At 51.1% G+C, this 22,565-nt stretch overlaps 1 protein-coding gene across 3 annotated transcripts in view; it reads right to left on the minus strand.

Moving 5' to 3' along the window:
* The window catches only part of PAPLN (papilin, proteoglycan like sulfated glycoprotein), a 487,850-nt gene that overhangs the window by 439,649 nt on the left and 25,636 nt on the right, over positions 1–22,565 (minus strand). The window lies entirely within an intron of this gene.

Genomic DNA, 22,565 nt, shown 5'->3' on the forward strand with positions numbered 1-22,565 from the left:
CTTGCACTAGCATGCCAGCCGCAACGAGAAAGGTACTGTTCTCGAGTCTGTCCACGCTTTAGCTGGCCCGTACTGACGCAGTCGGCTGGAACTGTGAGACTCTGTTGTTTTCGCGGTAGCCCCGGATGGAGCTACCGACTCAGAAGAACCGTGTTTTTGATATTCTGCAAATTTAAAGGATATCTTGCAAGGTATATTTTTAAGTACTGTATGATGGATTCTTATCCTTTTGGTCTTGTTTTGGTTATATAAAAACATTGAACATTTTTCTAAACTGGTGTGGTGTCCTTTTGTAGTGTTTTCACTGTATTACTGTTGGTTATGTGCAAATGCTTTCCACACTGCCTCTGAGATAAGCCTGACTGCTCATGCCAAGCTACCAAGGGGGTGAGCAGGGGTTATTTTAAGAGTGTAACTCCCTTACCCTGACTAAGAAGAAGGGTCCCTAATTGGACAAAGGTGCACACCATTGCCAGCTAGAGACCCCCATTTCTAACAGCCACCAACAGACATTTTGCGTTGCACTCCTTCAACTTTTCACATAAAAGTATATTTCCATAAAGTTGATTGGAGCAGCTGTTTGCATCACATAGTGCTGCTTAGCACCGCGCAAGCACTCCTGCTGAATAAGAGTAAACCTGGCTCTAACAAGGTAATGTTTCAGACATTAATGCCTAAAGCACTTGTAAAGTTCCACGGAATCCACCGCGGAGGGATATCGGTGCTTCATCCCCTCCCCAGGGCAACAGATTCTTCCGCTTCTCATCGCCAGCACCTGTCATAAGTCCCACCTTGACTTACTAAACTGCGACCAGCTGTGTCTGCCGCCACCGCACTCCACAACTCAAGGTGCACTTTATGTGTATAGTAGGGTGGTGCTGTGGCATTTGTTGCCCTAAGAAAGGAAGCTCACAGGTAGTGGATAACACTAACTTTCAGAGACTCACTGATCACAGACACCCCCAACAAACAGAATCCCTTTTGGACCAGTGCAGTGACACACAATCTTTTAAACGATACACCTTCAAAATATGTTGGAACAATTCTACCTTTTTTTATAAAACGTAATGTGTTGCTAGTGTGTCTCTTAGGCCCTGATTCCACCTCTTGTGCAATCCTTCGTGCAGGGATTGGAATTATTGATTGTGCAAAATGTGTGCAGCAGGTGCAGTGGCAGGGACATGGCTGGATTTCCCAATTCAAAAAGCAAGCAGGGGGCTTATTTCCTTCCTTGCACCAGGGGTCATACCAAACAGGCTATGTCATTACCAGCAATTACTTGGTGCGATACAATCAGCACCTCATCCCCCACCCTTCCCCCCAAGATACTCAAGTTCATATGTCACATCAAACCCGCCGAATTATACCTGAGGAAAATGCCTGGGAAATACTGGGCCGTGCAGATTTTGGTGCACTAAATTCTGCATGTTATGGCCCATTTTGAAGGCAAAATTTGCAATTTGAGTTAATAACCACTAATCCGTGGGGTACTGAATGTGCCAGGTCAATAATTGTTTCATCTCCTACAGGGGGACTCGTACTCAAATGTGGAGTGTTCTAAAGACTTGGCAAACAAAAGAAGCGAAGCACAGGGAGAGAAAGCGATGCAGTGACCCGGATCAACAGTGAGTCATATGCGGGCGCTGGGATCTTCACAGCCAGCAATGTTTAGAAGCTTTGAAATCACCTGTAAACCTTTAAAGCTTTGTGTACCGCGTTCAAGGCACTGCACGGGATAGGCCCTGACGTCCCGAGGAGGAGTTTTACGTGGTACTCACCAAGTCGCTCTTTGCGCTCTGCCTCGACCAAATTGCTGCTAATTCCCAGATTCAGATACGAACTGGGCAGGCAAAAGCTTTGTGCTCGAAGCTTCTAAAGTATGGAATGCCCTTCCTTTGTATATTAAAGCCATGCCAATCTCCTGGCATCACTGGCGTAACAAAACTTGAGGGGCCCCCCTGCAAGGTACGTGGAGGGGCCCCCTCCGAACTTAATCAGGAGCTCTCCAGCCAGAGTCTTCTGCTGAGGGCCACCCCGGAGGTTGGGGCCCCGGCACCGCAGGGGCTGCGGGGACCGGTGTTAAGCCACTGCCTGGCAGTAAGGAAGGCTTAAAAACGTGTCTTTTTAGGTCGAGCCTAGCGCAGCGCGCATGCCCTGCCATATGGGAGGCTTCTTATGAGGGCTCAAAACTTCTCCGTGTGGGGCGGACTCCTCCCACACATCTGATTGGCCTTTGCGTGTGTCTTTCAATAATGAAAGCATGCAAATGGCCAAAGGCAGTTGCATGTCCCACCTCTTCTTCAAATGTTCACTCCCACGGCGTTTTGCTCTCGGGAGCGAGCATCAGCACGCAGGCTGGCAGCTGCATTCTTCCCTTGTTGTGGATCAGGTTATTTAATTAGCATCCTGCGCTCCGTGTTTTCACCCCTCCCACTCTTCTTTGCTTGTTCTATGTAGCGCGGTCCGGTTTCACTTTAGGGACCGCGGACTGCGCTTGCTGAAAGTGACAATGTATTCCGACAGTGTGACCTTTACTTTCTGTTCATAAATGGCATGGAGACTAAAGACACAAAAGCAAAACCCTCATGCCGGTCCACTTTTCTACCCGTTGTAACCTCTATACTGTCTATAAACACCAATTTCATCACATCTCTCAAAGAGGCACACGTTTTGGGGTTAGCAAGGCTTTCGCATGTTTACATCGTTATCAAACCACCATGTGTTTTATTCATCTTTTGATGATTCCTCATCTAGTTGCGAGTTCTCTTCTAGTTGTGTTTCTTTCATTGTACCTCCCGCTGTGGATCCCTATTAAGTTTCTCTTGAAATATGGATGGATGTCTGGCAACAGGGGCAGTTGTTACCACTCTCTCGCTTATCCTACTAGTTTGCATTCATACTTGCTTCCTCTAATTAATTGTTTTACAGTTGTCGGTTCCCTCAGTCCTTCGTGGTATACTTGTCTCTGATTATGCTCTGTATTCCTTGTGGACTACCCGTGTCTAAATGTACCTTGGTTTTCCCACTGTATATGACAGCATACACTGCTTCCCAGGTGTAGTGGAATTTGTTTCTGCTTGGGATCTTGAGCAATATTACTGGTTTGCCTGGGGCTAGTTACAATGAGACTCCAAGTCGCACGGAGATTATTAAATTATGCTCCATATATCTTGTTTGTGATGCTGCGCCGTTCTGTGACCCAGAGAGTCAAGCCCAGGTCTTCCACTCTCTCACTGTCTCTCTCTTTCACTGACTGACTCTCTCACTCTCTCACTGTCTGACTCTCTCACTCTCACTGACTGACTCTCTCTCTCTCACTGACTGACTCTCTCTCTCTCACTGACTGACTCTCTATCACCGACTGACTCTCTTCCTCTGACTGACTAACTGACTGACTGACTCTCTCACTGACTGACTATCTCACTCTCTCACTGACTGACTCACTCTCTCAATCTCTCTTTCACTGACTGACTGACTGACTCTCTCACTGACTGACTGACTCTCTCTCTCTCACTGACTGACTCTCTCACTCTCTCTCTCATTGACTGACTTGCTCTCTCGCGGACCGACTGACTGACTGACTCACTGTCTGACTCTCTCTCTCTCTCTCTCACTGACTGACTCTCTCCCTCTCTCCCTCTCACTGACTGTCTCTCTCTCTCACTGACTAACTCTCTCTCACTGACTGACTCTCTCACTCTCTCTCACCGACTGACTCTCTCTCTGTCACTGACTGACTCTCTCACTCTGTCTCACTGACTGACTGACTCTCACTGACCGACTGACTCTCACTCTCTCTCACTGACTGACTTACTGACTCTCTCAATCTCTCTCCCACTGACTGACTGACTGACTCTCTCAATCTCTCTCTCAATCTCTCTCTCACTGACTGACTGACTGACTCTCTCAATCTCTCTCTTACTGACTGACTCTCACTGACTCTCTGACTGACTCACTCTCTCACTGACTGACTGACTCTCTGACTCTCCCCCTTCTCACTGACTGACTGACTCTCTTACTGACTGACTGACTCACTGACTCACTCTCTCTCTCACTGACTGGCTCTCTCAATCTCTCTCTCACTGACTGACTGACTCTCTCACTCGCTCACTGACTGGCTGACTGACTGACTGACTCTCACTGACTCCCTGACTGAATGACTGACTGACTCTCTCACTCTCTCTCTCTCACTGACTGACTGACTGACTCTCTCACTCTCTCTCTCACTGACTGACTGACTGACTCTCACTCTCTCTCTCTCACTGACTGACTGACTGGTGCTCCCACTGATTCTCTCACTGACTGACTCTCTCTCACTGACTGACTCTCTCACTCCCTCACCGACTCTCTTACTAACTGACTGACTGACTGACTAACTGTCTGACTCTCTCTCACTGACTGACTCTCTGACTCTTTTTCTCACTGACTGACTCTCTCTCTCTCTCACTGACTCTCTCTCTCTCTCACTGACTGACTCTCTCACTCTCTCTCACTGACTGACTCTCTCACTCTCTCTCACTGACTGACTGACTCTCTCACTGACTGACTGACGCTCTCACTCTTTTTCTCTCTCTCGCTGACTGACTGACTCTCTCACTCTCTCACTCTCTCACTGACTGACTGACTCTCTGACTGACTGACTGACTGACTGACTAACTGACTGACTCTCTCACTCTCTAACTAACTAACTGACACTCTCAGTGGGGTGCCGCTCGCAGCAGATTTCCCTGTGCTTCTCTGGATTGCTTTGCCGGGCTCACCTAGCAGGACTGCGAGGACCAGCAGTCACAGCTTCACAACCAGCTGCTGCCTCTTCCCGGTGATTGGATTCCGCCTCCCTACCTACTTAACTGCTCGCTGCCCCCGCTTCGCGGGAGCCGCTCGCAGCAGATCTCCCTGTGCTTCTCTGGATTGTTTTGCCGGGCTCACCTAGCGGGACTGCGAGGACCAGCAGTCACAGCTTCACAACCAGCTGCTGCCTCTTCCCGGTGATTGGATTCCGCCTGCCTACCTACTTAACTGCTCGCGGCCCCCGCTTCGCGGGAGCCGCTCGCAGCAGATCTCCCTGTGCTTCTCTGGATTGCTTTGCCGGGCTAACCTAGCGGGACTGCGAGGACCAGCAGTCACAGCTTCACAACCAGCTGCTGCCTCTTCCCGGTGATTGGATTCCGCCTGCCTACCTACTTAACTGCTCGCGGCCCCCGCTTTGCGGGAGCCGCTCGCAGCAGATCTCCCTGTGCTTCTCTGGATTGCTTTGCCGGGCTCACCTAGCGGGACTGCGAGGACCAGCAGTCACAGCTTCACAACCAGCTGCTGCCTCTTCCCGGTGATTGGATTCCGCCTGCCTACCTACTTAACTGCTCGCGGCCCCGCTTCGCGGGAGCCGCTCGCAGCAGATCTCCCTGTGCTTCTCTGGATTGCTTTGCCGGGCTCACCTAGCGGGACTGCGAGGACCAGCAGTCACAGCTTCACAACCAGCTGCTGCCTCTTCCCGGTGATTAGATTCCGCCTGCCTACCTACTTAACTGCTCGCGGCCCCCGCTTCGCGGGAGCCGCTCGCAGCAGATCTCCCTGTGCTACTCTGGATTGCTTTGCCGGGCTCACCTAGCGGGACTGCGAGGACCAGCAGTCACAGCTTCACAACCAGCTGCTGCCTCTTCCCGGTGATTGGATTCCGCCTGCCTACCTACTTAACTGCTCGCGGCCCCCGCTTTGCGGGAGCCGCTCGCAGCAGATCTCCCTGTACTTCTCTGGATTGCTTTGCCGGGCTCACCTAGCGGGACTGCGAGGACCAGCAGTCACAGCTTCACAACCAGCTGCTGCCTCTTCCCGGTGATTGGATTCCGCCTGCTAATACATAAGCTCACCTTCCACGCGCATCGCGGAACGCGCGCGGGCGTGTGCCGGGCAAAGCCCGGGCCAAGGGCGGGCCCGTCTGAGCCCGTCCGAGTACGTTTGAGGACGGGACGGGGCCTCCCTCTTATCTCCATTGGACATTATTCCGTGAGTCAAGCTATCATTATTACTTTGGATATATTGTGTCAACTCGAAAGGGTTCTGGTAGGCAGCCTTGTTTGTTTTTGTTCTTATCACTATCTACCACTCGGTGGTAATGGCCGCTCCAGGTCTGGAGAAGGGGCGGAAGTCTCTTAATGGGGCCGGAGTGGTTGCAACCTTGGACAACTTTATTACCAGGGCCACGTCCTTTTTACAGAGGGAAATTGAGCTGACTGAAAAAAGGCTTTCCATCGACCAAGAGTTCGTTAAACGGTCCTCATTGGGCACAATTGCCTTGGCAAAGTCACCTGTACATGTAGATAACAGCCAGCCTAATCTAGTTCTAGACCCCATTCTTGCCGACCATGGAGGTGAAGGAAACCAACCTTCAGCTGTTGATTGCAATGTACGCAGTCTAACTGAGCGTGGTGACTTTTCTGGGATTGATTCCCCTACACTCGTGCATAATGTCGGAACAACAAGATCTGGTTTGCCAATTCATGTATGTTTGATCCCGGATACGAACGAGGAAGCCAATGGTCAGCCGACAGATCAGGTTGTCAGACGTAAGCGGGGAGGTACAGTCTTGACCAATAAGAAAACAAAAATTCAAAAACGGGCAAATGTCGGGAACTTTGACCCTATGGCTAAATCAGATATCCAGCATAGAGTTCTTTCTGCTGAGCCTATAACCCAAGGTACAGAGGACCCGATTCCGCCAGAGTCCAGAAGAGACTTTTGGGCTAAAATGGAACAGCTATTCACTGTGACTTGCCTCCCAATTCATAATAGACTTGATTCCATCGAAAAAAGACTCTCTAAATTTTAACTAATGTTCGCTGCATTGTCTGGGGGGAAGGAGACACGGGCTGGGGAGGGCCCAATTGCGGATTCAGTTTCATTGAACAAAGAATTAGATGGCTATAATTGCCCAAACACCAAAACAATTAACAAAGCGATAGATTTGAATGTCCAACTTACCCCACAGGGAAACAGAGTAGGCACTACTGTTCAAGTAGAACATAATGAGCTAACCTCATTAGTCTCACTGGGGAATGTAAGGAGAAAGGCGGATCATGCTATAGCTAATACACCACCTGAGGCTAGAAGTCCTGATCCCATTCCTCACAAGTTAACCCAACTGAAGCCAGGGGCTACAGCTAAACCTAAGTTGCCATGTCTGGATCTGCCCCCTGAATCTATTCCCTATGTAGTGGTCCTTGTGGGGGTACCTACCTTGAATTATGGATCAAGGGAGGCATTCAGTGAACTCAAAAATAAGTGTTCGCACTGGTTGAACTGTAATAAACCTCTCCCTAACCAGTGTAGAAACAAATTTATATTTGTAAGACGTATAGATTGGGTAGGTTCTAGAGCTAAGGATATACAGGGCGACTGTGTCGTAATTAACTTTAGGGACCCGAGAACAGTGAGACATATTTATACAATGCAGTCTGGTAGCCCTGAATCAGTTATAAAAGCATTTCCACTCACTTATTTCTATCCGGGTGCCTCTTGTTATGGGTATGATGCTCCTTTGAGGGGTTGGGTGGTCGGTTCAGGAAATGATCTGGAAGGTCGTTTCTTTTGTCCTGGCAATAATAACCAAGTTTATAACCAACATTGTCCGCCCCCACTTGAAGCCTTCCACCATAATAACAGATTTAGTGTCTTGGACCTAGTCGACTGACGCCTAGATTCTAGCAAGTCGATTCTTATGGCTGGGGACCACAAAGGTCTACAAAATATCATGGAAGGCTCCAAGGACCAGAAACACAATCTTCCTCAGCAGGGGCCCTCAGAAGTATTGTCCAATATGAATGATATTGTTGACCCATTTTGGAAAAGCCCTAGGAGCAGAATGAAAGAGCCACCTACATTGCCATCGTTGGGTGGGTTGGTGAAGGAATGTGAGCGGGGAAGCTCGGGTAGGGCAACTATCCCTCTAGCTACAAACAGGCATGCTAGTGATCTGACTGCTACTATAGGGGAGCCCAAGATGAATATCAATTTACTTTCTTGGAATGTGGCAGGCCTAAAGAGTAAACTGATTTGCGAAGAATGGGGCAACTTTATAGACACATTTGATATTTGTCTAATGCAAGAGACCTGGGCACTGGAAAATTTTCAACGGGCTGGTTTTGCGTCTTATAACATACTTGCAATAACCAGTGGTAGGGGAAGACCTTCAGGGGGCCTTAGCATCTGGGTGGCTCTGCATCTGGGTGTTACAGCTAGACAGCTTCAAACTAGCTCACATGACATTCAATGTGTTCTACTTGATCTGCCTGGGAACAAACATTTAGCCTTATTGAATGTTTACTCTAGACCTTCCCCGAGTGGCCGGGACTCTAAGGTTATAATACATTTGAATGATTATATTCTGACCTTAGACCCAGAGTACTCTGGGATAGTAGGCGGTGACTTCAATTGCCAGTATGAACCACTTAGTATGCTGGACTTAGATGATCCGATTGTGGAAAATACACATTGGAACATTCCCGACCCCTTGATTCCCCCTGGTCAAAGCCTGGACCCCATTGGTGCTACAGATTATTGCTCTCACTCTTTCCTTATCTTTGAGGTCATGTAATGGTAGATTTAACTCCGATAGACCTGGACAAGCTACCTTTAACAGAGTGGGGCAAACTTCTATTATAGATTATATTCTCATCGAAACAAGATCTTGGGACAAGATGCTTGATTTTAGGATTATAGATCGAGATGACAGCGACCACAACGCTCTGGTCATGACATTAAAACCAGAAAGCTGGGGTTTGTCCAGTTATGATACTGTGGCCACTACCGTACCACAACCTCTCATTCTGCATAATAACAGACGGAGAGTAAAATGGCCACGTATCCTTGCTTGCTCAAACAAAATGGCAGAAATCTATAGACTGGTTTTGTCCCACCTTAGTTAAACTGCCTTTCTACTGGGAGGGAAACAAGTCCGGCAGACATCCATAGCCAGCTCGCCTCAAAACTTTCGGAGGTGTTTTTTCCGGTTGGGAGCTCTAGGGCCAAATTGGCTAAAAGCCAATTGTGGTATACCGTTGAGTGCCGGAAGTTAAAAAGTGAATTGATCCTAGCAATCAAGGTCAAGAACAAAGTAAGGACTAAAACACTACGAGCACAGTACAAACAAAAGATTGAAAGGGCAAGAAAGGGAGGAGCCTAGCGCGCAACCAAGATGGCCGCGTAGGTGCGAGGCTCCCGAGGACCTCCGCAACCTCCTACGTTTATCCTGTCTTCATCCTGCATCGGTTGAGGGGACTGTGTCGGTGAGCCTGAGCCGAGGTGGTACCCGTTTCCCGTTTTCGAATCGGAGCCTCGGGTGCCGGAGTGAGCACCGATTGAAGTTTGCGGCCTACTTCTCTCCTGGCCCCGGATTCGCGTTTGGGGGCGACCCAGTGGCAAAGTGAACAACAACGGCGGGCTGGGCCTGGCGAGTCGCGCACCCCACGCTTTCACTTTCACTTTCGCGCCCCCTTGCCGTTTTCGCAAGTGGGATCACGGCGCTCTTTGTGTTGGGGTGGCCTCGCTGGGAGACCCTGCCTGCCTGCCTGCTGTGGCCCGCTCTGCCGTCCTGGGGTGGCCCCCCGGAGCTCGTGGCCTTGATTGCTTGCTCTTCACTGCGTGACTGGTGCGGGTGTGAGACCCGCGACGATGGCCACGAAGCAGGATGGGGATCGGTTGAAGGCCAAGTCAACCCGGCGTGGCGCCGCACATCAGGCCAACATCATGGACCGCTACACCCTCCCGAAGGGGTCTCCCGGCGGATCGCACAGGTCCTCTGAGTGCCCCCCGGATGCCCCGGACTTGCCCACGGATCTGTCTCTGCAAGACGTCATGAGCGCCATTGCTGAGATGAAGGCCTCGGTGGGCCAGCAGTTCGACACTTTAGCGCACAAAATCGACGCGGTCCTCATTGATGTCAACCTTGTGAGAGCTGATCTCTCCAAGACTAACGACCGGGTCGACTCTTTGGCCCGCACCGCGTCGGGCCTCACGACTGAGGTGGCGGCCCTTCAAACGGAGGTGCACCGGCTCCGTCAGGCGAGTGCGCTCATGGATCGGCGCCTGGAGGACTCCGAGAGCCGGGCCCGGAGGAATAATATCCGCATCATCGGAGTGCCCGAGGGACGGGAGGAGTCGGCGGCGGATCTCTTTGTGGAGGACCTGATCACTACCCATCTCCAGCCTCGAGGGCTGAGTAAATTCTTTACCGTGGAGAGGGCCCATAGAGTTCCCGGGGGCAGACCGAAGGTTGGTGCCCCTCCGCGGCCTCTTATTGCCCGTATCTTTAACTTTCGGGACAGGGATGCGATTTTGCAAGCTTTCAGACTGCAAGGGCCGATTAAGCTGGAGAACATGGAGGTGAACTTTTATCCTGACTTCACCCAAGCGGTCCAGAAGCAGAGACTGAGTTTCGTGGGCGTCAAGCGGCGCCTTCGAGGCATGAACTTAAAATACGCCATGCTCTTCCCGGCCAGGCTGCGGGTGGAGGTGGATGGTCGCACTCACTTTTTTGACCGTCCTGAAATGGCCGGGGACTGGCTGGACACTTTGTCTGGGGGTCATGATCGGGATGGCGGGGGGGGGGGCTGCGGGAGGAGATTGCCCACCGGACCGGGTCTGAGGTACTGATGCCGGGGCTCACTCCGGATGACGCGGCCACTTTCGGCCAAGCTTAGGGTCTTTTGTTTGTTTTACTCGTCTCCCCTCCTTTGGAGGCTGTGCGGGGTCTTGAGGGGGTACTCTTTCCTCCTCTAGGGGGTCTAGCTAGTTCCAATTATATAGGGGCGACAGGCACACTGCAAGTTGGGGGGGCTGTCTGGGCTCATGCAGGGGTGCAGGGAGGGGGGAGTTTTGTTGGGGCGGTTGGGTTGGGGTGGGGTTTTGTTCATTTGTACCACAAGGCAAAAGTATTGTTGTGCTATTCCTAAAGTGCTCTCGGGGGACGATTGATCGCTTTCGGCTATGATGGGGGGTAGGGGACTGAGTCTTTTGTCCTGGAATGTTAATGGACTGGGGGACAGGATAAAACGGGGTGTGGTCCTGCAGTTCCTGAAACGAATTTCACCTGATATAGTTTTTCTGCAGGAGACGCACCTCCTTGGCAACTCCTTTTGTGCTATGAATCGACGGGGCTACCGCCTTCTGGCCCATTCGGGCTTCACGTCTGGTTCCAGGGGTGTGGGCATCATGGCTAAAACCTCGCTCCCATTGGAAGTTGATGAGGTGCTCCATGATGACAGGGGACGTTACACGGTTCTGGTGGGTAGAATGGAGGGCAGAGTGATTGTTTTTGTTTCTGTCTATGTCCCGCCAGGGTTGCAAACGACTACATTTGCGGATCTGGGGAGCCTCCTCCTTGGCCTTCCGGAGGGGATTCTAGTGGTTGGGGGGGATTTCAACGCGGTGGTTTCCGGAGCTGAGGACCGTCACCCCCCTAGGGATCTCCCCCGTGCCCAAGCGTGGTTATCTGGCCTCTTGGATACTTTGGGGCTGGTGGATTGTTGGCGTTTGAAACACCCTACGCAGAAACAGTACACCTTTCATTCCGGGGCCCATGGCAGTCTCTCAAGGCTAGATTATGTCCTGGTGCCGGCGGCGCATGCGGGGAGGATCGGGGAGGTGCGCCACTTGGCGCGGGGTATTTCAGACCACTCCCCGCTCCTGTTGCACTTCGACATTCTCCCGAGGGGGGAGGGTAGGGTGGTCCCGATTAATCCCTGGTACCTGCGTGACCCCACCATTCGCGCAGAGTTGGTTAAATCCCTTAAGCGATATTTTGACGATAATGTGGGGTCAGTGTCATCGGCGGTCTCTCTGTGGGAGGCTTTCAAGACGGTACTCCGGGGGGAGGCCCTGTCCCTTATTTCCCATTCCCGGAAGCGCGAGCGGGAGGAGGTGACCCGTGTTGAAACTGAGATAACCGAGTTGGAGGGTGACCTAGAATGTGGGGTGACGGATGACAAACTACATGTTCTCTGACTCAAGCAGGCGGCCTATAAGGCCCTCGTCACGGAGGCGGCCAGGGGCCTCAGTAGAGAGCAACAGGGGAGACTGTATGATGTGGGTGATAAGGCTGGGAAGTTGATTGCGTGGCTGGATAAAAAGGAGAGAGCGAGTCGAGTTGTCCCGTCGATTGAGAAACTGGATGGTGTGTGTGTCACTGAACCGGGAGAAATTGTTGATTGCTTCGCTGAATATTTCCGTGGGGTGTATTCCCCGGTGTCCTCCCGCTCGGAGGAGGATTCCCATGCTCTGCTCAGGGATATCGCGCTGCCTTCCCTTTCGGAGGAGGACAGAGTGTCGTTGGACGCCGCCCCAACATCTGAGGAAATTGCCCTCGCCATACGTTCGGTCGCTTCCGGCAAGGCCATGGGTCCTAATGGTCTTCCTATCGAATTTTACAAGCTGCGACCGGATACGCTGGCGCCGCATCTCCGTGCTATGTTCCTCGCGGCCCGTTTGGCGGGTTCCCTCCCGCTAGACCAGCGTCTGGCTACTATCGTGGTTATTCACAAGGAGGGGAGGCCGCGGGACCGGGTCACGTCCTACAGGCCCATTTCGCTGCTGAATGCGGAACCCAAAATTCTCGCCAAGGTGTTGGCCAATCGGCTGGTTGGCGTGGTGTGCGATCTGATTCACCAGGATCAGTCCGGTTTTATCCCTCATCGCAACACTGCGCTCAACCTGCGGCGCTTGCATGGGGTGCTCGCGCGTGTCCCGTTCATACGGGAGCCGGCCATTTTGGCGTCCCTGGACGCCACCAATGGCGTTTGACACACTTGAGTGGCCATATATTTGGGCGACGCTGGTGAAGTTTGGGTTTGGCCCGGGATTCATCGGTTGGGTGAAATTGTTGTATTCCAGACCGCTGGCGCAGGTGGCTGTGAACGGTAGAGTGTCGGCTCCGTTTGAGCTGGGCAGGGGCACGCGGCAGGGCTGCCCGTTATCGCCGCTCCTCTTCGCGCTTGCCTTGGAGCCCCTGGCGGAGTGGCTGCGGTGGAATCCTTCTATCCGTGGTCTCCGATGGACCCCCGAGTATGAGGACCGCGTATCTCTTTACGCTGATGATATTCTTTTGTACCTGGCTTCCCCGCGTAAATTGCTGATAGTACTGGTTGATGTATTGCACTCATTTGGCCTCAACTCCGGCCTAGTCATCAATTGGGCTAAATCTTGTGTGTATGTCCTCTCTGGGGAGGCTCCTATCCTTCCGCGGGGTTGTCCTATCCAGATTGCTCCGCGGGGATTTAGGTACCTGGGTATCTTCATTACCCTGGACGTGGAGACCCGGTATAAACAGAACTTGCTTCCCCCCCTTCAGCGCCTGAAGGATGATGTCGCGCGTTGGAGGCGCTTGCCGCTCTCGCCGCTCGGCCGGGCGGCATTGTTTAAGATGATGTCGCTGCCACGTTTCCTGTACGCCTTACAGAACACAATGAACGTTGTCCCGGCGCGCTACTTTCGCGAAGTGGAGAGTTTGCAGCGCCGCCTGTTCTGGGAGGGTAGACCGCGTATCGCCCTGGCGAAGCTGGCGCTCCCGTGGTACGACGGGGGGGTTGCCCTCCCAGACATCAAGCGATATTACTGGGCCTCCCAGCTGGCTGCGATAAATCACGGCCTTTATGGGCCCGCTTTAAACCCAGCCTTTGAGATGGATAAAATGTTACTGCCGGGCGACGACTATAATCGGGCGCTTTATTCTAGCTCGCTCGACGCACGTCTGATGGGCCCACGCGGGTCATGGTGCGAGTGTGGCACGCGGCTAACTTGGCGATGGGGTGGAAGGATCGTTTGACCCGGGCGACGCCACTATACGCATCTGAGCGGCTGGGCTCCCTGTGGACCTCGAAGGGTTTTGAGAAATGGGACATGATAGGCATCAGCAGGGTGGGCGATCTCTGCACGAGGGGGGGATTCAAAACGTTCGATGTGCTGCAGACGGAATTCCAGTTGCAGGACAGGGAGTACTTTCGATATATGCAGATCCGTCATGCGTTGTGCTCCGTATTCCCGGACGTTGCCTCCATCCCGGAGTACTCCCCTCTGGAAGATAGAGTGCTAGATGGGCATGTACCGGACGGCACGATTTCATTAATTTATAAAAAACTCATCAATGATCGCTCGGGACTGCTGACTGGCCTTCGTGAGGCGTGGGGGGCTGATGGATTGGAGCTGGATGACGAGGACTGGGTGTCTGCGGTGGCCTCCCCGAAAGAGGTGGCCATACCGGCTCGCCTTCGCTTCGTCCAGCTCAAGATACTCCACAGGGTCTATGTTACGGGGCCGAGTCTGATGCGTATGGGCTATGCTGTGGACGGGTTGTGTAAGCGTGGGTGTGGTTCTTTGGGGACCTTTCTCCATATTTTGTGGGAATGCCCGGAGGTGGCGCGATTCTGGCGTGGTGTGCATGAGGTTTTGCAGGCAGTTACGCATGTGCCGCTGCTGCCCGAGGCGAGGAGATGTCTCCTGAATGTGTGGGAGCCAACCGACTACTCAGTGCCGCAGACGTGGTGGGTGACTCTGGGATATATGGTGGCCAAGCGTGATATTGCCCAATTGTGGGGTTCCCAGAGGTCACCGACTGTCTCGGCGTGGAAGGACAACATGGATTGGTGTATGTTTCGGGAAAAGGTGGTGTATGTTGCGAGAGGTAAGCCTGGGAAATGGGTGAAAGTGTGGGGCCCCTGGAACGCCTACCGTGGGGGAATCTGTACCCCGCCGCTGATGCCTGATCCGTCACCGGCCCCGTCTCCTTAGCCTGCTTGTCTTCCTGGTTCTGGGCATTGAGTCCACTTTGTCTCCGTCCCGACCTATCCCTCCCCTTGATATTCCTGTGTATCGGTGGGGTCCCCCCCAGGGGAGCACATGCTATTGTTTCCGATTGTGGGTTGCCTTGTGGACTTGTTTTTTCGTTATTTATATAAAAATGAAACTGTTGTGTGGGGTCCGGATGGTGTGGCTGCCAACGCTTCTCTCAACTCCTGTGATCTCACTTCTGCCGCAGCGTGTGTTCTACTGTTTGTATTATATGCGCTTTTTGTTTGCTAGCGGCCGGCCTGAAGGTTGTAGGCCCATCTTTGTATATCTTTTGGATTCTGTAATAAACGGTTTAAAAAAAAAAAAAAAAGAAAGGGCAAGAAAGACTTGGTAGGACCACAAGTGGGAGGAGCTAAGATTAGCCTTACAGTATAAAGATTTCAAATCCTTTTGGGCTATTGTTAGCAATGGTAGAAAAGAAACTGTGACTACTATATTTTCTAACATAGCCCCAGCAGCCTGGGAAGACCACTTTGGGAGCTTATACTCAGGCATAAACTCCAACTCAATAGTCACAACTGCCCCTTCTTTCACCACTGAGTGTCGAGCAGAGGATGTTCCGGTGATTACGATAATGGAGGTGGAAACTGCTATTTATAAACTGTTACCCAATAAAGCGCCGGGCCTAGATAAAATCCCAGGCGATCTTTATCGGTCAGAACCCAAGGTATGGGCTCCGTATCTTTGTGTCCTGTTAAATTCTATCTTACTTGGCGCAGAACCCCCAGAGACCTGGCGTGGTGCAGAGATCAAGCCTATATTTAAAAAAGGATGCCCACTACAACCCTCAAACTATAGGCCTATTAGTTTGATTGATATTACTCAAAAGTTACTTGGACGTATAGTCCTGGACAGAATCCAGACGTGGGAGATAGAAAATAACATCCTGAGTACCCTGCAGGCGGGTTTTAGAAAGGGCATCTCAACTATTGATCAGTTATTTCGACTTCAGGTCCTCTATTGGAAAACTGTGAGTGTGGAGGGTGGCAGCCTCTACCTCATTTTTGTTGACCTGAGGTCTGCATTTGACCTGGTGCCGCGAGAAAATCTGTGGAGAGTTCTCCAGGCACTTAATGTCCCCCTGTATCTTTTGGATGTCTTGAGAAGACTTCACTTAGAAAACTTTGCACAGGTCAGATGTGGGAAATACGGAGAGTTGTCTGCACGTTTCCCTGTGAACCGAGGAGTGCGCCAAGGATGCGTGCTAGCACCCACGCTATTTTGCTTATATATTAATGGGCTTATTAAACATCTGGAAGGCATTAAGGACACTGATGTCCCAAGACTTGCCATGGGTAGGGTACCGGCTCTGATGTTTGCTGACGACACTTTGTTGTTGTCTCGAACATCTACCGGTATCCAGCGCATTTTAGATGGCTTTGTGGACTTCTGTGGGGAAAGAGGTCTGGAGATTAACCTAGCAAAAACGAAGTTTATGATCCTCAACCCCCCCAAGCACACACGCCCGAACCCAGCGTTGAATGGCATTCCTCTCGAGCGGGTAAAGACGTTTGGATATCTGGGAATTACTCTCCAAGAACATCTCGGGTGGGGGGGTCAAGTTGCTAATTCAGCACTCAAGCTGACCCAAATTACAGGAGGAATGTCTAAACTTTTTAGAGGATCGGTCTTCAAGCCTGTAGCACCAGTGGTAGAAATCTATAAAACTCAAGCCAGAGCAGCGTCCACTTATGGAGCTGAATTATGGGGACATTGCAAGACCTTCAGCCTAACAAGGACTGAAAATTCCTTTATGAGAAATTTGCTGGGCTTGCCTCCAAGTACCCCGTTGGTTCCCTTTAGGTTTGATCTAGGGTTGTTACCCGTGGAGGAGGTGGTGGCGTTGCGGCCAGTGACCTATTGGAAGAGACTCTGGTCCAATCCGGAGTTGGGTTCCTACCGAGAAGAATTCAAGGGGGTTTGGCCCCAAATTAATAACAAGAAAAATCCCCTGGTTAAATCACATCAGGGATACATGTGATAAGATTGGCCTTTCAGAATTATGGGGTTCCCCGGAGGTCTCTTGCTCGGCTCTATCTAAGGCAAATTTGGTTGAACAGTTTAGATATTACCATCTTATGAGCCTGCATGTGAACTCTGGTGCTGGCAGATTGACTGCCCAGTTTCTTCCGATCAAAGTTGATTACAGGAGGGAGGAATTCTTAGATCTGATTTTTCCTGCTGTTGCTAGGAAGTTGTACTTCCAGCTGAGAATAGGCAGTCTACCGATTAGGTCTTTTACCCCAATAAAAACACTGCTTGCCCTGCCTGTGGTTATCGAATTGAAGATGAAAAACATGTTTTCTTTCTTTGCCCAACGTGCCATCAGTCACGAAATCGCTGGGTAAAACCCATTTGTAAAAATCTGGGATTCAGAGAGTGTGAAAAAGCCCTAAGAGTTCTGAAATACGACACCCATCCTCCAATTGTTTTTGCAGTTTCACGTTTTCTAAATACTATGTGGATTAAACGTCGAAATTTCTGCAATTAATCATCAAGTTCAAATGTATTTTTGCACTTTTTGTATCCTTTTATACTATTTTATGAACAATGTTGGTTTTATTTTGCTGTATTTAAGAATTGTATGTTGTCATATTTTATTGGTACTTTTATGGCCTTTGCGGCCGAAATAAAGTTTTATGATGATGACACTCTCAGATACAGACTGACCCTGTCACTGACTGTTATGCAGGTACTATTTCCCAACCTTCACCCTCCTGTTATTTATGCCCCCCATAACTAAAAAAAAAAAACATAGCAAGCTACCATTGGGACAGGCAGATAGAGGTTGCCAGCATTGAAAGGTCAAAAAAAACCAACTCAAAACATTATTTATTGTTAATACTTTTTTAATATGGTCGTTCAGTTGTACATAATGCTTTCTTGGTTATATATAAGGTAACAAAAATGCTTCTGACACTTCTTTATTATAATTTTATAGCATGCTGCAGACTTCTGTACAAAGCAAAACCAAAGGAAATGATGGACGGAGTGTTTAACATTGCAAGCACTCTCCCCCAGTCAACTGATCTGGGTTTAATCCACCACCGTTCTTTAGCCCACTCTGCCACCCCAGTTCAGACATGGCCATATGCAAATCAGTCTGACCCTGTGCCTCATGGGAACAGTCCAGCCCCAACTGCCAAGCCATGTCTTCCCTGGACCGGAAACAAGCTTCCTAGGACCGGTTTCTGGCATTTCAGCCGTCTTCAGCCAGGCTTGCTTGAATCCAGTGGAAAAGTGAGCAAGGGACTCACGTCTGAGCATACCCTGCCAACTTATGGCGAACAAAGCAAAAGCAAAGGAAATGATGGACGGAGTGTTGAACATTGCAAGCACTCTCCCCCAGTCAACTGATCTGGGTTTAATCCACCACCGTTCTTTAGCCCACTCTGCCACCCCAGTTCAGACATGGCCATATGCAAATCAGTCTGACCCTGTGCCTCATGGGAACAGTCCAGCCCCAACTGCCAAGCCATGTCTTCCCTGGACCGGAAACAAGCTTCCTAGGACCGGTTTCTGGCATTTCAGCCGTCTTCAGCCAGGCTTGCTTGAATCCAGTGGCAAAGTGAGCAAGGGACTCACGTCTGAGCATACCCTGCCAACTTATGGCGAACAAAGCAAAACCAAAGGAAATGATGGACGGAGTGTTGAACATTGCAAGCACTCTCCCCCAGTCAACTGATCTGGGTTTAATCCACCACCGTTCTTCAGCCCACTCGGCCACCCCAGTTCAGACATGGCCATATGCAAATCAGTCTGACCCTGTGCCTCATGGGAACAGTCCAGCCCGAACTGCCAAGCCATGTCTTCCCTGGACCGGAAACAAGCTTCCTAGGACCGGTTTCTGGCATTTCAGCCGTCTTCAGCCAGGCTTGCTTGAATCCAGTGGCAAAGTGAGCAAGGGACTCACGTCTGAGCATACCCTGCCAACTTATGGCGAACAAAGCAAAACCAAAGGAAATGATGGACGGAGTGTTGAACATTGCAAGCACTCTCCCCCAGTCAACTGATCTGGGTTTAATCCACCACCGTTCTTTAGCCCACTCTGCCACCCCAGTTCAGACATGGCCATATGCAAATCAGTCTGACCCTGTGCCTCATGGGAACAGTCCAGCCCCAACTGCCAAGCCATGTCTTCCCTGGACCGGAAACAAGCTTCCTAGGACCGGTTTCTGGCATTTCAGCCGTCTTCAGCCAGGCTTGCTTGAATCCAGTGGCAAAGTGAGCAAGGGACTCACGTCTGAGCATACCCTGCCAACTTATGGCGAACAAAGCAAAACCAAAGGAAATGATGGACGGAGTGTTGAACATTGCAAGCACTCTCCCCCAGTCAACTGATCTGGGTTTAGTCCACCACCGTTCTTTAGCCCACTCAGCCACCCCAGTTCAGACATGGCCATATGCAAATCAGTCTGACCCTGTGCCTCATGGGAACAGTCCAGCCCGAACTGCCAAGCCATGTCTTCCCTGGACCGGAAACAAGCTTCCTAGGACCGATTTCTGGCATTTCAGCCATCTTCAGCCAGGCTTGCTTGAATCCAGTGGCAAAGTGAGCAAGGGACTCACGTCTGAGCATACCCTGCCAACTTATGGCGAACAAAGCAAAACCAAAGGAAATGATGGACGGAGTGTTGAACATTGCAAGCACTCTCCCCCAGTCAACTGATCTGGGTTTAATCCACCACCGTTCTTTAGCCCACTCGGCCACCCCAGTTCAGACATGGCCATATGCAAATCAGTCTGACCCTGTGCCTCATGGGAACAGTCCAGCCCGAACTGCCAAGCCATGTCTTCCCTGGACCGGAAACAAGCTTCCTAGGACCGGTTTCTGGCATTTCAGCCGTCTTAAGCCAGGCTTGCTTGAATCTAGTGGCAAAGTGAGCAAGGGACTCACGTCTGAGCATACCCTGCCAACTTATGGCGAACAAAGCAAAACCAAAGGAAATGATGGACGGAGTGTTGAACATTGCAAGCACTCTCCCCCAGTCAACTGATCTGGGTTTAATCCACCACCGTTCTTTAGCCCACTCTGCCACCCCAGTTCAGACATGGCCATATGCAAATCAGTCTGACCCTGTGCCTCATGGGAACAGTCCAGCCCGAACTGCCAAGCCATGTCTTCCCTGGACCGGAAACAAGCTTCCTAGGACCGGTTTCTGGCATTTCAGCCGTCTTCAGCCAGGCTTGCTTGAATCCAGTGGCAAAGTGAGCAAGGGACTCACGTCTGAGCATACCCTGCCAACTTATGGCAAACAAAGCAAAACCAAAGGAAATGATGGACGGAGTGTTGAACATTGCAAGCACTCTCCCCCAGTCAACTGATCTGGGTTTAATCCACCACCGTTCTTTAGCCCACTCTGCCACCCCAGTTCAGACATGGCCATATGCAAATCAGTCTAACCCTGTGCCTCATGGGAACAGTCCAGCCCAAACTGCCAAGCCATGTCTTCCCTGGACCGGAAACAAGCTTCCTAGGACCGGTTTCTGGCATTTCAGCCGTCTTCAGCCAGGCTTGCTTGAATCCAGTGGCAAAGTGAGCAAGGGACTCACGTCTGAGCATACCCTGCCAACTTATGGCGAACAAAGCAAAACCAAAGGAAATGATGGACGGAGTGTTGAACATTGCAAGCACTCTACCCCAGTCAACTGATTTGGGTTTAATCCACCACCGTTCTTTAGCCCACTCGGCCACCCCAGTTCAGACATGGCCATATGCAAATCAGTCTGACCCTGTGCCTCATGGGAACAGTCCAGCCCCAACTGCCAAGCCATGTCTTCCCTGGACCGGAAACAAGCTTCCTAGGACCGGTTTCTGGCATTTCAGCCGTCTTCAGCCAGGCTTGCTTGAATCCAGTGGCAAAGTGAGCAAGGGACTCACGTCTGAGCATACCCTGCCAACTTATGGCGAACAAAGCAAAACCAAAGTAAATGATGGACGGAGTGTTGAACATTGCAAGCACTCTCCCCCAGTCAACTGATCTGGGTTTAATCCACCACCGTTCTTTATCCCACTCTGCCACCCCAGTTCAGACATGACCATATGCAAATCAGTCTGACCCTGTGCCTCATGGGAACAGTCCAGCCCGAACTGCCAAGCCATGTCTTCCCTGGACCGGAAACAAGCTTCCTAGGACCGGTTTCTGGCATTTCAGCCGTCTTCAGCAAGGTTTGCTTGAATCCAGTGGCAAAGTGAGCAAGGGACTCACGTCTGAGCATACCCTGCCAACTTATGGCGAACAAAGCAAAACCAAAGGAAATGATGGACGGAGTGTTGAACATTGTAAGCACTCTCCCCCAGTCAACTGATCGGGGTTTAATCCACCACCGTTCTGTAGCCCACTCTGCCACCCCAGTTCAGACATGGCCATATGCAAATCAGTCTGACCCTGTGCCTCATGGGAACAGTCCAGCCCGAACTGCCAAGCCATGTCTTCCCTGGACCGGAAACAATCTTCCTAGGACCGGTTTCTGGCATTTCAGCCGTCTTCAGCCAGGCTTGCTTGAATTCAGTGGCAAAGTGAGCAAGGGACTCACGTCAGAGCATACCCTGCCAACTTATGGCGAACAAAGCAAAACCAAAGGAAATGATGGACGGAGTGTTGAACATTGCAAGCACTCTCCCCCAGTCAACTGATCTGGGTTTAATCCACCACCGTTCTTTAGCCCACTCTGCCACCCCAGTTCAGACATGGCCATATGCAAATCAGTCTGACCCTGTGCCTCGTGGGAACAGTCCAGCCCGAACTGCCAAGCCATGTCTTCCCTGGACCGGAAACAAGCTTCCTAGGACCGGTTTCTGGCATTTCAGCCGTCTTCAGCCAGGCTTGCTTGAATCCAGTGGCAAAGTGAGCAAGGGACTCACGTCTGAGCATACCCTGCCAACTTATGGCGAACAAAGCAAAACCAAAGGAAATGATGGACGGAGTGTTGAACATTGCAAGCACTCTCCCCCAGTCAACTGATCTGGGTTTAATCCACCACCGTTCTTTAGCCCACTCTGCCACCCTAGTTCAGACATGGCCATATGCAAATCAGTCTGACCCTGTGCCTCATGGGAACAGTCCAGCCCAAACTGCCAAGCCATGTCTTCCCTGGACCGGAAACAAGCTTCCTAGGACCGGTTTCTGGCATTTCAGCCGTCTTCAGCCAGGCTTGCTTGAATCCAGTGGCAAAGTGAGCAAGGGACTCACGTCTGAGCATACCCTGCCAACTTATGGCGAACAAAGCAAAACCAAAGGAAATGATGGACGGAGTGTTTAACATTGCAAGCACTCTACCCCAGTCAACTGATCTGGGTTTAATCCACCACCGTTCTTTAGCCCACTCTGCTACCCCAGTTCAGACATGGCCATATGCAAATCAGTCTGACCCTGTGCCTCATGAGAACAGTCCAGCCCGAACTGCCAAGCCATGTCTTCCCTGGACCGGAAACAAGCTTCCTAGGACCGGTTTCTGGCATTTCAGCCGTCTTCAGCCAGGCTTGCTTGAATCCAGTGGCAAAGTGAGCAAGGGACTCACGTCTGAGCATACCCTGCCAACTTATGGCGAACAAAGCAAAACCAAAGGAAATGATGGACGGAGTGTTGAACATTGCAAGCACTCTGCCCCAGTCAACTGATCTGGGTTTAATCCACCACCGTTCTTTAGCCCACTCTGCCACCCCAGTTCAGACATGGCCATATGCAAATCAGTCTGACCCTGTGCCTCATGGGAACAGTCCAGCCCGA

The sequence above is a fragment of the Triturus cristatus genome, chromosome 9 (assembly GCF_964204655.1).
Source record: "Triturus cristatus chromosome 9, aTriCri1.1, whole genome shotgun sequence".
NCBI lineage: Eukaryota > Metazoa > Chordata > Amphibia > Caudata > Salamandridae > Triturus > Triturus cristatus.